The sequence below is a fragment of the Sciurus vulgaris genome (genome assembly GCF_902686455.1).
Source record: "Sciurus vulgaris genome assembly, chromosome: 18".
Classification (NCBI taxonomy): domain Eukaryota; kingdom Metazoa; phylum Chordata; class Mammalia; order Rodentia; family Sciuridae; genus Sciurus; species Sciurus vulgaris.
The window spans coordinates 23,290,188-23,304,604 of NC_136479.1; the positions used below are offsets into that span (position 1 = coordinate 23,290,188).

General features: G+C 42.8%; 1 pseudogene across 1 annotated transcript; it reads right to left on the bottom strand.

Annotated features, from left to right (window-relative positions):
* Positions 1–10,098: 10,098 nt before the first annotated feature.
* LOC306649295 (succinate dehydrogenase [ubiquinone] cytochrome b small subunit, mitochondrial-like) lies at positions 10,099–11,246 on the bottom strand (annotated as a pseudogene). The gene has a single exon. The product of its transcript is annotated as a succinate dehydrogenase [ubiquinone] cytochrome b small subunit, mitochondrial-like (transcript).
* Positions 11,247–14,417: the final 3,171 nt, after the last annotated feature.

Genomic DNA, 14,417 nt, shown 5'->3' on the forward strand with positions numbered 1-14,417 from the left:
CTGGGGAGTAAAGTTGATCCAATGATGGTATGCATGTTTGAACATGCCAAAATGAAACCCACTGCTCTGTATAATTAGTATGTACCAATAAAAATAACTAAGCAGTTGGAAGTAGTTCCTTCATTGAAGTAATATTTATCAAATACCTACTATTATTCAGGTCTGTGCTAGAGTCTCTGCTCTCATGGAACTTACAGTCTGCTGGGGAGACAGGCATATCACCAGCCATTCATGATTCTTCACAATGCCACTTGAACCTTATCACACCAAATATAATATGAAAATCTGGGAAAGTTTTCAATGGAGGTGGGGCTCATAGAACAGGATAAATCTGAGAGACAGAAAATGAAAAAGGGCATTCTAAGTGGTTGAGGAAAATAAAGAAAAAGAAAAGGCATGGAGATGTGAAAGGCCATGACCAGGAAAGATACAGAATTGGCCAAAACCATATGGAAAAGCCATGTGTGCCATGCTGAAGCATTTGACCCCACTCTGTAGGCCCTGTTGGGGAAGGGAGTGGTCTCAGGCATGGCTGCTTTTAAGCAGGGGATTGACATCAGATCTAGTACTGGAGTTTGGGGTCTGAGATAGGGATCTAATTGAGGGTTATATGGATAATGAACTAGAATGCAGAGACTAGAAGCAGAGGAGAGTAATTAGGAATCTTTTGCAATGATCCAGGCAAATCATGACAATGATTTACATTTAAGGCAGAGGCACTGGTAACAAAGAGAAGAGAATGAATTTAGAAACTTTTCAGAAGTAGAACAAATAGGATGTGGTGGCTGATGGAACTTGGGCTGGGAGTGCAGTGCTGTGGGAGAAAGACAAATCAAGGAGAGAGGTAACAAGCTCCGAGGCAGGATGGGTGCTGATATTGAGGACTTCTGTGCAGCTCAAATTCTCATAGGACAACAGTTTTTTTTCCCACTCCAATAACACATTTAAATAACTTTAAGAATAGCTTTTCAAACAAACATAAGAAAGCTGGGTGCAGCGGTGCATACCTGTCATCCCAGTGGGAGGCTGATAGGAGGATCACAAGTTCAAGGTCAGCCTCAGAAACTTAGCAGAGACCCTGTCTCAAAATAAAAAGTAAAAAAGTGCTGGGGATGTAGCTCAGTGGAAAAGTGCCCTTAGGTTCAATCCACTCCCCCACACACAAAAAGAAAGGCATAAGAAATAATTTAATATTAAACATTATTATTAATTCATCACTTTATGTTACTTATGTCCATAACAAGAACATACCTGCATTTCAGTAATATACCTTTGTCTACCACCTGCCTAATTCCTTTACTCTGTAAACTGTGAAGTTTAAGGAAAAGGAGAGAAAAGAATTCAGAGAGGGGAAAAACCCCAAAAACAATGACAAGGAAAAGAAAAAAAAAAAAAAAAAAAAAAACACCTCACCAATAAACAAAAACCTCAGCACTTCTGAGGAAGACTGATATGTAAAAGAAAATCCTTTAGCAGGTAATATGGGTGGAGGAAAGGAAATGTACCACTGTTCCACAGGTCTACCTGAGAGGCTATGCAGGTCTCACTTAGACCTGCATCACACGGGCTCTTTGGAGTCTGGTAAGGTTAGATGGATGGTTGAACGTCTTCCCACACTGGAGGCATTGGTAGGGCTTTTCTCCAATGTGTCTTCCATGGTGGTGGAGTTTGGCACTGTAAAGCCACATCCACAGTATCAGCATGGATGGGGTCGGTCTGCATTGAGTCTTCTGGTACAGCAGACTGTTGCTTAGCCACTTCCCACAAGTCCCACACTTGTATAGCTTCAGGTCCCATCACTCCCAGCCTCCTGAGTGGCCAAGTGGGTGGTCTGATAGTGCCTGGTCAACTTGTAGGCCTCCTGGAAGCACTTTTGACACTTGGGGTAGGCAAAAGGCCATTCCCCTGAAGGCATATGCCTGTGGTAGATCAGGTGGACATGCTGAACTGAAGCTCCAGCCACGCTCCACACAAAGATGTGGCTTTTCTGCTAAGTGCATTTTTCTGTGGTGCATCAGGGAGGACCTCTGGATGAAGTGCTCCCCACACTCAGAGCAGATGTAAGGTTACTCAAGTGTATGGGTGCGTTGCTGGGGAAACTCTTCCCACACTCAGAACAGGTAAACTTGGCAGCATTGCTTCTGGTTCACCCTGGGGGTAAACCTGGAATCTGAATTCTGCATGAGTCCTTGGGGTAAAGGCAGTGCTGGGAAAGGATAGTAGAGGAAGGATGGGGGAAGTCTGATGCATGCTGGGGAGAGGAAATGGGTGCAGAAGTAAAGGTGAAAGGATGGGGTGAGGTAAGGAATCTGAGGAAAGATGGGTGTGATCAGAGGTTGGAGATTGAGTAGGGTGGGTGGCAGTCAGTGTGTTGGAGGGGCAGGATAAAGGAAGGGAGGCTGGAGTAGGGGGATGAATAAGAAGAGACAGAAATGGATGAAGGACCTGGGCTTCTGCTGGGTTGGAGCAAGGGGAGGACTGGTGTGACTGGAGCCCTGAGGGGGTGCCTGAAGCTGTGCCAAGCAACATGGTGGTTGAGTTTGGTATGGAGACTGAAGTTCTCCTACACTCCCCACAGCTATAAGGCTTCTCTCTTGTATTCAGATAGATGTGCTGGGTGAGGGAGGTCTTCTGACTAAAGCTATCTCCCCAGGTGGAGCAGCAGAAAACACAATGGCCTATATGGACTCTGGTGGCATATCAGCTTCAACTAAAAGCCCTAAGCCTATGTGATGACAGACATAGAACTTCAACTCAGTATGCACTCCTTTGTGAGCCAGCAGCCGAAAGCTGACCATAAAGCCCTTGCCATGTTCCCCACAGAGAAAAGGTTTCTTCCCAGAGTGGATTTGCTGATGCTTAATAATTTTGGAGCTTCCATAGAAGGTCTTACCATACTGGGGACAGTGTTAGGGCCTCTCACCAGCGTGGACCCTTCTGTGTTGGATGAAGGATGCATTCCAAGCAAAATCTTTCCCACAGTACCAGCACTTGTAGGGCTTATCTCTCCGGCAAATCTGCTGGTGCTGGAACAGGTTGGAATGTTGGCTAAAATGTTTTCCACAGTTGGGACAGGATTAAGGCTTCTCACAAACATGACTTCAAAGATGATGTGTCAGAGAGTAACTGTGTAGGAAGCTCGTTCCATAATTAGTGCAGCTGTAAGATCTCTCACCAGGCATAGGTTTCCTGTGGTCAGCGAGTTCAGTCTGGGAGTAGTACCCAGCCCCCAAAAGTTTTGGCAGCCTGTGGCACCAAGGGGTTGACTTGAGATTTTCCTAATATAAGATTCTGAATGTGTTTCTTGAGACTGAGTCCAAAAATAGGCAAAACTGTTCTTGGGCATATTCCTTGATAGTCTCCATCACAGTATCCATCCTTGTGAATAAGCTTGCCTTCATTGTTGTTCCCAGTTCCTACGGAAGAAAATAGATATTTCAGATTTCTGCACCATAATTCTTTTCAGAGAGGGAAAGTAGGCAGTTTTACTATAAATCTTTAAGGATTTGAGCATGGTGGTGCATGCCGATAATCCCAGTAATTTGGGAGGCTGAGGCAGGAGGACAGCAAGTTGGAGGACAGCTTCAGCAATTTAGCACTATTCTCAGCAACTTAGCAAGATTCTGTCTCAAAATTAAAAAATTAAAAGGGCTGTAGCACCAAAGCACCCTTGGGTTCAATCCTTTGTACCCATCTCCAAAAACAACAACAATAAAACCAACAAAACAAAACAAAACAAAAAACTGCAAAGGAAGCTTTGCTTTCAGAATCATATAATCAATATGGCCTTTTTTTTTTTTTTTTTTTCCTTTTTGGCCCTGAGGACTGAACTCCAAAGTGCTTCACCACTGAGCCACATCTCCACATCTCCAGACTTTTTAATTTTTATTAGAGATGGGGTCTGGCTAAGTTGCTAGGACCTTGTTAAGTCTGACTTTGAACTTGCAATCCTCCTGCCTTACTCTTTCAAATCACTGGGAATCAATGCTTTTTGATAAAGATTTATTTAACATATCAACTGGGGTTATCAGATTTTTAGTACGCAATGTGTTCCATTTTACATGATTTCATTTATAAGAAATTCGAAAATAGGCAAAACTGAGTTTATAGAGGCAGAAAGCAGATCCATGGCTAGTTATCTAAGAGCTGGGTGGGGGAGGGAGCAGCTGATTGCTAAGAGGCAGGAAAGAACTTTGATGAGTAATGGAAATGTTCTTTATTTTGTGGAGTTGAAATGGTGGTTACACAGTAAATACACTCATCAAAATTATCAAATCAGGGACTAGGGATATAGCTCAGTTGGTAGAGTGCTTGCTTTGCATGTACAAGGTCCTGGGTTCAATTCCTGACACCACAAAAAAAAAAAAAAATTATCAAATCATACACTCAAACTGGGTGTACTTCATATTGAATTTACACTTCATTAAGGCTGTAAGAACAGATGGTAAACTTTTCTAAGATGTAGAGTGGACAGGAATATCAGTGCTGACTAGCCAATTATTTTGAAAAGATTTTATTAAATTATAAACAAAACTAACAGTTTAAATCACTAATACTTACTATGTGCCAGGTACTATTCTGTGTTTCCACACTGATTAAACTTTACGAGTCTCCAAAATGATGTGTACTTTTTTAAACTTATGAACGTTTTCTAGATTATTGGTATTTTTTCATAATTATATATGTATTTTAAATGTTCATTCATTCATTTCCATTGTGGGAATACATCATTAGCATAGAAAATGCTGTAATGAGTATCTTCATGGTACTGTGACGAGGTCAGCCACCATCTCATATAAGAAAGGGCCTCTTGCTTCCATAATGCAGAAGTTCTTATAAGAGTAAGGGCTGATGTTCAGTTTGCTAGTGCCCAAGACAGGTCTAGCCACAATGATCACAGCCCATTTCATGGTTTTGAGGGCCCTAGGAAGACCAAAGCAATCCTGGCAACTCTCCTGTGGAAGCCAGCAGGGACATGATAATGACATCGAACTTCATGACAATTAAAAGTGCCACAGGCTGCCAAAACGTTTGAACTAGTTAACCACCATAACTTGTCTTTCTTCCTGTACTATTATAGCTGTCCCCTCCTACATTCCCTGTCAGTAGTCTAGCCCAGGCTTTCTCATCCCATTCATTTCTGGGTTATCATGTTTGTTTTCTTTCCCTCCCTCCCTCCCTCCCTCCCTCCCTCCCTCCCTCCCTCCCTCCCTCCCTCCCCCCCCTTTTTTTTTTTTGGTGGTGCTGGGGATTAGAACCCAGGGACTTGTGCTTGCAATGCACTCTACCGACTGAGCTATCCCCCCAGCCTGGTTATCATGTTTTCTAGTTGGTCTTTTTTGGTTTGTCGCCTCTCCCAATTATCTTATACAGGTTACCAGACATGTTTGTTATTGTTAGGTTAGTGTTTCCTGATTTCCCTACAGGGAACACACAGAAAATGTAACAATTTGAGCAGCACACTGGTATAAACGGTTGAACCTGCTTCCAGGCCAACATACCTGCCCTAGGGATTAAAACACACCTTGGGTGCGCATTAGAATTAAACACTTTAAAAAATTATTTTACCCAGGATGCACCAGGAGTAATTTTCAGGATTGAGAAATTTTGGGTTAAAAGGCTAAGCTCATCCTCAGTTACTTCCACAGCTCATCCTTCTTTTACAACAGGGTAGATTTAGTTTCGCCTGTTGTCTAATTTCATATAAATGGAATCTTGCAAAATGGAATGGTCCTGGGTATTAAGGTTCTCAGCAGCTGGACTCAACGTCAGATGATGACATTCAACCTTACCATACCGAACAAACTTTTAGTGACAATGATGTGGTGGAAAGTTTTGAGAAACAGTTGGCGAGACAGAAAGTGGGTGTTCGCCTCTGTGTATGCGGAGGCTGGCAGTGGTGTGCTTAAGGGCCGAATCCCGTGAAGGACTTGGGTCAGTAGTAGGAGGTCGTGATTCTAAAGGCCGGGGTGCGTTGCAGCAGGTGCTACTTAAGAGTATGGGCCGGGAACAGGCTAACTAATGGGCTAACTGGGCTCTAGGAGGAGAAAGTAGAACTGAAAGCAGCAAAGGGCAGTGAAACACATCCCACGCCAGTGCGTTTGCCGGAACTCTTAAAACTTCTGGGGGCGGGGCTCCCTTGGCAAAGGCGTGTGTTCACAAACGCCCCCTTTCTCCAGCTAGCGGGAACGAAGCCCGGGCGGCTGCCCTTCTCTTACCCATAGCCACCTGTCGCCTGGGGTGAATGGAGCGGGAACCAGTGACCCTCACTCTCCGGAGAGGATCAGCCCCTAGCTCCCGGAAGACCACCCGCGGCGCTGGAGCGGGGAGGGACGGGGAGGAGGACCCTCCGCCGGCAGCCTTCGTGGGCTTACTGGGAATGTAACCCGGACGCCTGAAGGCCATCTATGTGGAGGTCCCCACAGCCCTCGGACTAGTACAGCGAGGGTCCCACGCGTCCTGTTAGCCTCAGCCACTCCCAGCCCGCCCTGCTTGCATCTGTTTCTCCCTCAGAACTTCTCCCTCCTTTCCCACCGGCTTCCCGAGACGGGACAAAGTTTTCAGAGCAGTCAGTGCACCCCGAAGAGCTGCCCAAGAACCGCCCTGCTCCGGTCCGTAACAAGAATGAAGAACGGCGTGCCCAGAAGCCATCTTTCCCCAAGGGTAAAAAACTTCAGGTCCCTGAGTACCACGTTAGGCCGCGCCACATCAGTTAGAGATATGCCCAGTGACTCAGAACAGGTTACGTCATACGCAAATGACGGTGCGAGCGGGGGGGGGGGGTGGTGGTGAAGTCCGAGCTATGCGCACGCGCACTCGACAGCCCCTCCCCTCCCGGAGCGCGCTCTTGCTCACCAAGGAATCAAGCGAAGGGGATTGACCAGGCAAGGGCGGGGCGACTGCACCCTCTAGGGGTGGGAGGTAGTGAAGCACCAGGCGGAAAGGCCTTGAAGGAGGCGTAGAGAAGGTTGGCACAGGTTGAAGGGGAACACTGGGTTGCTGGAATGGGATCAAGAGTGAGATGAGGCATTGGCCTGTGGCACTTGGCTTCTGGCACAGAATTTAAGGAGGCGCCAAAAAAAAGCTTTAGTAATCAAGATGGGCGAGGTGGGCCATGCCTATAATCCTAGCAATTTGGGAGGTTAAGGCAGGAGGATCCCAAGTTTGAGACCACTCTGGGTAAGTTAGTGAGACCCTGTCTCAAAAAATAAAATGGGCTGGGGATGTAGCTCAGGAGTAGAGTGTTAATGGATATGGAGAATAAAAATTCCCAAAATAGTGAAACCTGGGAGCAAGAAAAGGGAGTAAGAATGAAGGCCATACCTTGACAGATTTCATCTCCCAAGATGAATGTTTTCCAGATGCAGGCAAAGAGGATGTTTTATCATCCTCAAAAGAAAACAGTCTCTAGGAGGCATTATCTCCTCCAAAAATCCTTTTTTAGGCACTGTCCCCAGACCTTGCCCGAAAGGCTCACATTCCTGACTGTTCAAGCAAACTGACATATGTTCACTAGACCACCCCTCAAAATAACCTATATAAATACAATCCTTTTCTTTGTTCAGTGACTCTTTTTCTACCGGAAGAGTGGGTCCATGGGCACCATTTCATCCCCCTGAATAAAGAGCTGAGATGACACTGAGGTTTGCATCCTGCCTGGTCTTTTTGTGCTAACATTTTGGTTCCCTGACCAGGAATCGACAGCGAGGTAGCATTCCCTACTTCTCTGCAACCCCTTCCCTTCCCCGAAGTCAGTTAAACAGCTGATGAGGCCTGAAGACTGACCATGATCTGCTGGCACCTCCAAGGCTCTCTGAAACCTGGGAGGACCCCCAGCCACTGCTCACAGGAGCTATGGCTGAATCTCCAAACTGACTGCATTTGCCTTACTTGTTGGACGTAGGCCTCTCCTGCCCTTTGCTGTCCACTTTATACAGGAGACATTTGGTGCAAGAGATAGACAGAGGACCCAAGACAACTGAGCCCAGCTGACCAGGGCAACTCTCTGGTATGAATCTGACAGCCCTTAGGGGTACCAGATGTCAACCACTGCATGGGAGAAGTTTGGTGCGTGAAATAGGAGGAAGGATCAAATACAACTGAAGGCATCTGGGTAGGGCAACTCCCTAGCATTGCACAAAGGCTTTGAGTCCAAGATCTGACTCTGACAGCCTTGAGAGGTACCAGGCATCAACCACCTACTAAACTTTTGGGGCTTTATGCCGTGTGAACAGTAAAGGGACTTATATCATACCCTTTGTTGGCGTTAAAGGAGGCCTTCTTCCATCCCCCAGTCTTCCTTTCCCTTGCACACCCAGCAAACCTCATGAGTCAGGCACCTACCTACTTGCCATTTCGCTTCTACATCCACTGCCAGCCTTCTCATCCCTTCGGAGCTGTGAGGCCCCATTTATTAGCCAGGACCTTGTCCCTCACTCATTTCTTCTCAGCTGGATAGAGACTCCACTGTTAGGCAAACCAGGGACCAAGTCCCTTACCACTGGGATTGAGGGAAAGACATTTCCCCAGTCCCTCATGGGGAAGTCCAGTCCAGGACTGGCACACTGAGTGGCATAAAGAGTGCAGAGGATGCTTTGCTCTCTGTTGTCACTTCTGTTGAGCCTCTCCAAAGATGGGAACTACCCAATTAATTCCTAGAGACACCCCCTTGGCTGTCCCTTGACCAATTTTAAAACCCTCTATTCCCATACTGACCTCCAAATGAAACGCCTCATTAAGCTCAGTGGCCACAGTATAAATTGGATAGCCAACATACATGGCCCAAATATGGAACTCTTGATAAAGAGGTTCTACAATCTTTAGAAAAATATTTAATCCAAAATGGCAAGCACTTGGAACTCCCACACCTACAGACTTTTACCCTCCTCCACTTAAACCCCTCCCTATACCAGCCTTGTACTATGTTACAGTTGCTAGCAACAAATTTACAATCTCCTTCCTCATTCACAGCCCTGGAGATAGGGGATGATCCCCATTCTTACAGGTCCAAGGGCCCCACAGCCTCTCTTGAGGACTCCCTCTCCCCTCGAGGCTCTCTTCCCCGAAGCCCCATCGCTGCAGCATCAGATCCTCCTCCCCAAAGTCCTACAGCTCCTCTATCACGCCCTTCTTCACTAACTCCACACTCTCCCTTCCCTTTGCCATCCCCTCCCCATACAAGGTCAAAAGACACTTTCAGCAAGGCATATGTTCCCTCTCCTCTTCCGCAAGTGGTAGGGACTAAAGGGATCATCGAGTTCATATCTCCTTCTCCAGGACAGGTATGTCCCAAATAGAGAACAAATTAGACTCATTTTCTGAAAACCCTGCCAAATATAGGAAGGAATTTGCCCATCTGACTGAGGTATATCACCTCACATGGGCAAACAGATAGTATATACTAAATTCCACCCTGACCAATAATAAATGTGCCCATATCTGGCAGATCTTGCAGATCTCTTGCACAGTCAAAACCTGAAATCCACCAGACAGCAGACACTGCTGTGCCCTCAGTTGAACCTGATTGGAGGTACCAACCCCAGGACCCTGGGATTATCAGTTTACAGCATAAGGTCACTTGCCTCCTTGAGGGAATGTCAAAAACTTCCCACACCCAAATAAAGTAGGAAATGCTAAAGGAAATCACCCAGGGAAAAAGCAACCCTCCCCTCAGTGCAGACACCTTCCCAAGTCCCCTAATATATCCAAGGAGCCCCAAGTTACAGAGATGATGAAGGGCCAAGAAACAGGCAAGTATTTGCCTTCTGAAGAGATTTTAAGGGCCCAACTAACTGGTAAATATCCTCCTTTAACCCTGACCAATCCAGCAGGCAATGGCATGCTTCAGTGAGGAACAAATTGATGTTTCACAATTTTCTGCATCCTAACCTGACCTGATTACCAACTGGGGAAAAAGGGGTTAAAAAGCCCTAGGCAGCAAATTCCCTGGCCTGGCCTTGCTGGATCCTGCATTGGAATGTAAACTACAAAGTCAGCAGGACCAGCAAGGGACCAACTTGAGACTGAAGAAAAACAAGTGTTTTTTTTTTTTTTTTTTTTAAATCCTGGGCTGCAACACAGAAAAATGGTATTAAGTAAAACACATTTGAGGATTTAATCTGTTTAGGATTTGTAATATTCTGATATGTCTACTAGGAAGACATCTTCTCTAACTGGAGCATCTCTAAATTCAGAAGCTCTCCAATCTTTCTTCCTAAGGATTTAGAAATCTATAATCTGAGATTTTAGCATCTCCTAATTTTAAAGTTCACCTAGACATAAAATCATCAGTGGCTGGTATCAAGTGAACAGACAGGGAAATTTCCAAAATTAAACACTATCTAATTATTTGCAAAGTCTTTACTCATGAATTAACAGTCTTTCACTTTGTACATCATTTCCAAGACAAATGCAGAAATATGATCATATATTGATAATAATAAAGCTGAATTCTCTTTAAGAGACTGACAAAAGGCAAAAGTTCATATGTAAAGTTTAGCTGTATTATGAGTCTCATGAACTTGAAGACAACCCATTACTCACTAGAATGTGGAACTGGGTCTCAAAATGTCTTGGATAGATTTCCTCAAACCTTTTCCTCAACAATTAAATTCTAAAATAACCATGTGATTAGAAGAAGGTCTGTCCACCAATGAACTTATCTGTTATTTTCTCCTTATTGTGAGTTGAATGGCATGACAGAGCAGAGGTAAATAGACATACAATCAATTCTTTAGATATTAAGTCAAAAAGGTCAAAGCTTCCACAGCGGAGCAACAGCTTTGCAGATGCCCACATCATGATAGTTGAAATAACAAAGCTCAGCAAAGGCTAAAGCTGAGAGTGCCAAAAGGCCTGCCTTGGCAGCTTTCTGCAATGTATCCCTGTGAATGTATCCCCGTGAACATAGTCAGTTACAACTTGTCCAAGGCCCCAGTGACTATGGAGAGTGAGGACTGCTGCCAAGGAGTAGTCCATTGCAGAGCAAGGATTCAAATATGCAGCTGGAAGCAGGCCCAGGAGCGAAACACGACAACCCTCTCACTAGTCCAGTAAAGAGATGCAGCCTTGGAACCAGAAGGGCGGTTTGGTGACAGATGAATGTGCTGTGCTCCACTCCATCCTGGGGTAGGTAGGTCCTGGAGAAATGCTGCGACATGAGCAGGTCTGACCACTGGGGTTCAGAGAAACAGAGCTTGCCCTCCATGAGCACCGCAGAGGACACCCAGCCTCAAGAGAACCGCCATCTCACTTTTTCTGTGACTGTTTTAGTTAGAGACATCTGATTAATTTACAAAGTTAAAATACTAATGGTTAATATAACATCAACTACTCCTAACTTCTTAAGTTCCATGGGATGATATTCTGAAACATCGTGTTTTCATAAATTGGTAAACAAACTGATGTAATTCTATGTACAAAGAGTCTAAAAGTTTCAACTGTGTTTTCAATTAGAGTACTGTAAGTAACAAAGTATTTCCTCTTATTAAAATGGAGTAATTTTTAAAAAATGGAGTAATTTATCTAAATTCAGAAATTTCATAAGGGTTATTTCAGAATGTGAACAAAAAATGAGGTCCACAAATAGGGAAAAATAGAAGGTTCTAGGTATGGAAATATATTTGGTAGAAGGAAATAGAAAATGTTTCTGGGTAAGAAAGTCTTTGTGTGACAAAATACATGAGGGCCTAAGTAAGTGCTAAGAAAGTCTGTATGTACATAAAGGGCAAATTTCAACAAGTTTGTGTGTAACTAAGTTGGTTATATGTTCGTGAGACAATCAGTTAAAGCTATTTAAGGTTTTTTCCTAAAGTCAAATACTAATGTATTGATATAAAACCAAGGTTTAATCTATATGTTAAGCTGACAAGGATTTCTTTAAAACACTAATTTACTCTTAACATTATGTCTTTTGAGTTTCATTCTTTAGAGCAACTAGTCTTAAAGAAATTAGGGTTTTATTCAACTCTGATTAAATAACAACTGTTTTGAGTATTATACTACATTTCAGAGTCTAAATTTTCCTTTAAAATTTAAACTTGGTTAATACAAAAGCATCAACGTAATTGTGGTACTCTTACTCTTTCTTGTATATTAAATATGTTCATATCTTTCAGGTATACAAGTCTTTTAAGCAGAAAAATTAAAAGAATATTTTTACCAAGCTGCTATTCTCCAAACTAAACTTGTCTGTAATGCTAATTTTAAACTTATAAAAAATAGTAAATTTTATTAGAGATTTACGTATATCATTCAACATTCTATCACAGGACCTGTTATCAATAAGGTATATGTAAAATTTTATATTACTTTTTAAACTGAGGTAAGAATAGAAAATATTTTTAAAAAATGAGAGCTGATCTATTTAGAGGTTAACGTTGTGAAACATGAAAACATTTTGCCATTTTTCCACACAAAAGAAAAGTTAAAAGCTCTCTCAGCCTTTCTTTAATTCTTGTTTTAAATGTAATATCATATTAACTAATGTTCATATAGACTCTGGAAAGAATATATACAAACTTTGTAAAATGACATTTAAGAAAGAGGCAAAAATCAGCTTTAGAACTAGAATACTTTACCTAAAATTTTCCAAGAACCCCACCTTATCTATGATAGGGCTCTGCCTACCCCCCTTACTACACATTAGAATGGCTCTGAAATAAGCCAGACTTTAACTCATTTAAAAATTGTATTCAAAGGTTTGATGTTTGTTGTAAAGATATAATGTATAATGCCACCAAAATTCAGAATAGCTATTACACAAACTGAACATGTTTTTACTCTTGTTAATTTCATCTTGTATTTTCCTTGTAAACTCTATAAATGTTGCTTGTTAATATTTTACAGATATACTACTTCAAGAACACACAACACAGGTTAATTTGAGATAATAAGCTATCACCCACAAGACAGATGGATATAAAGCTATCTTATAGTGCTAATGCAGGCCCCAATTAAATATGAGGGGTAAATGACTGTAAGGTTATGGACATTAAAGTTAAGGCCTAGTACTCTTACTTTATGACTGGTGACACTGGCTTTGCTGAATGTTTAAGATCAAGACTTAAAGACTGAGATTAAAATAAAGGGGCCAAGAAAACCAGTATTTGGTTCTTGCCTTCAGAGTCAACCTGAACCCAGGGAACAAGAGAACTTCTCTAAGGAGTTTTGCAACTCTGGGCCACATGACCTTCTGATCAGGGAGATTACTGAGACCGCTGGAGAATGGAAAGCCAATCAGTGCATCTGCTGTGAAGACAAGGGTCATTGGAAAAGGGATACATCCCTGATGCTTCCAAAGGAAGCCACCTCATCAAGGAGACCCTACCTAGCAGATGGCACTAGAAGAGCCAAGAAGCTGCTCTCAAGTTCCCCATGAGTGACCCATGTGGGAATTCAATTGACCCTTAACAATAAACAGGAACAGGTCAATTTGACTAGCTTGGTCTTGAATACTTAGTTAAAACTATATCCATAGCCATATCTGGGCATTTAGAAGAAAACCAATAGCTCTTTTAAATAAAACTTAAGATGTACACTTCTGTCAGTCCCCAGCTCTGATGTCCCCAAACTTCTGAGGTTTGTTTTTTGTGAGGCTCATATTTATCCCTGCCTAACAAATTAAACTAGCTTCCATACCCTAGTTCTCCTTATTCCTCAGACTGTCACTTAACTCCACAACCAAAGCCTACCCATTCCGATGACAGCACACACTAGACTAGAAGAGCCCCCAACTTATTCCTTTACTAATAAGGCTAAAAGCATCCACTGAGATTAAAGAATTATTTCTGATACCATGTGAATTAAATCCCTATGTTTTATTCTCTGAACCTATTCAAGTACAATATAATGTGCCACAAAAAATGTATTATGTTAAATAAAAGAACTACATTACAACAGTGGTAGGACAAATTGTTAAAAGGGCCAATAGCCCCCTGTCTCCCTGTGAAAATACTAAATATTTCATCTGGTAGCTAATAGCTGACATTGTTATCTTGGCTGAGATAACCACCTCTGAATTTTACTGAAACCTGGCAATCTCAAGTACATATTGACCAGAAAGTTTCTAAATGAGGTCTGGCAACTAAAAGATTCTGTCATATGGCTCGGAGAGCAAGTACAAGATTTACAATGGACTCAGAGACTTGAATGCCATTCAAATATTACTCACTTTTGTGTTATTAGTGTTCCATGCAATGACACTAAGATTCAATGGCAAAATGTAAGTAATCATTTAATGGGACTTGATCCTTTTCATAACGCTTTTTTGGATGTGTTGAAATTACAATCTCAGGTTCTGGCCATAGCTAATGCTCAACCACCTACTTAAAGAAATCTGGAGCAATTTAGCTGAAGGGATATCTTCCCTTAGCCCTTTTAAGTACTTTTCCACACCTATAGCTGGGTTACTAGCTTTA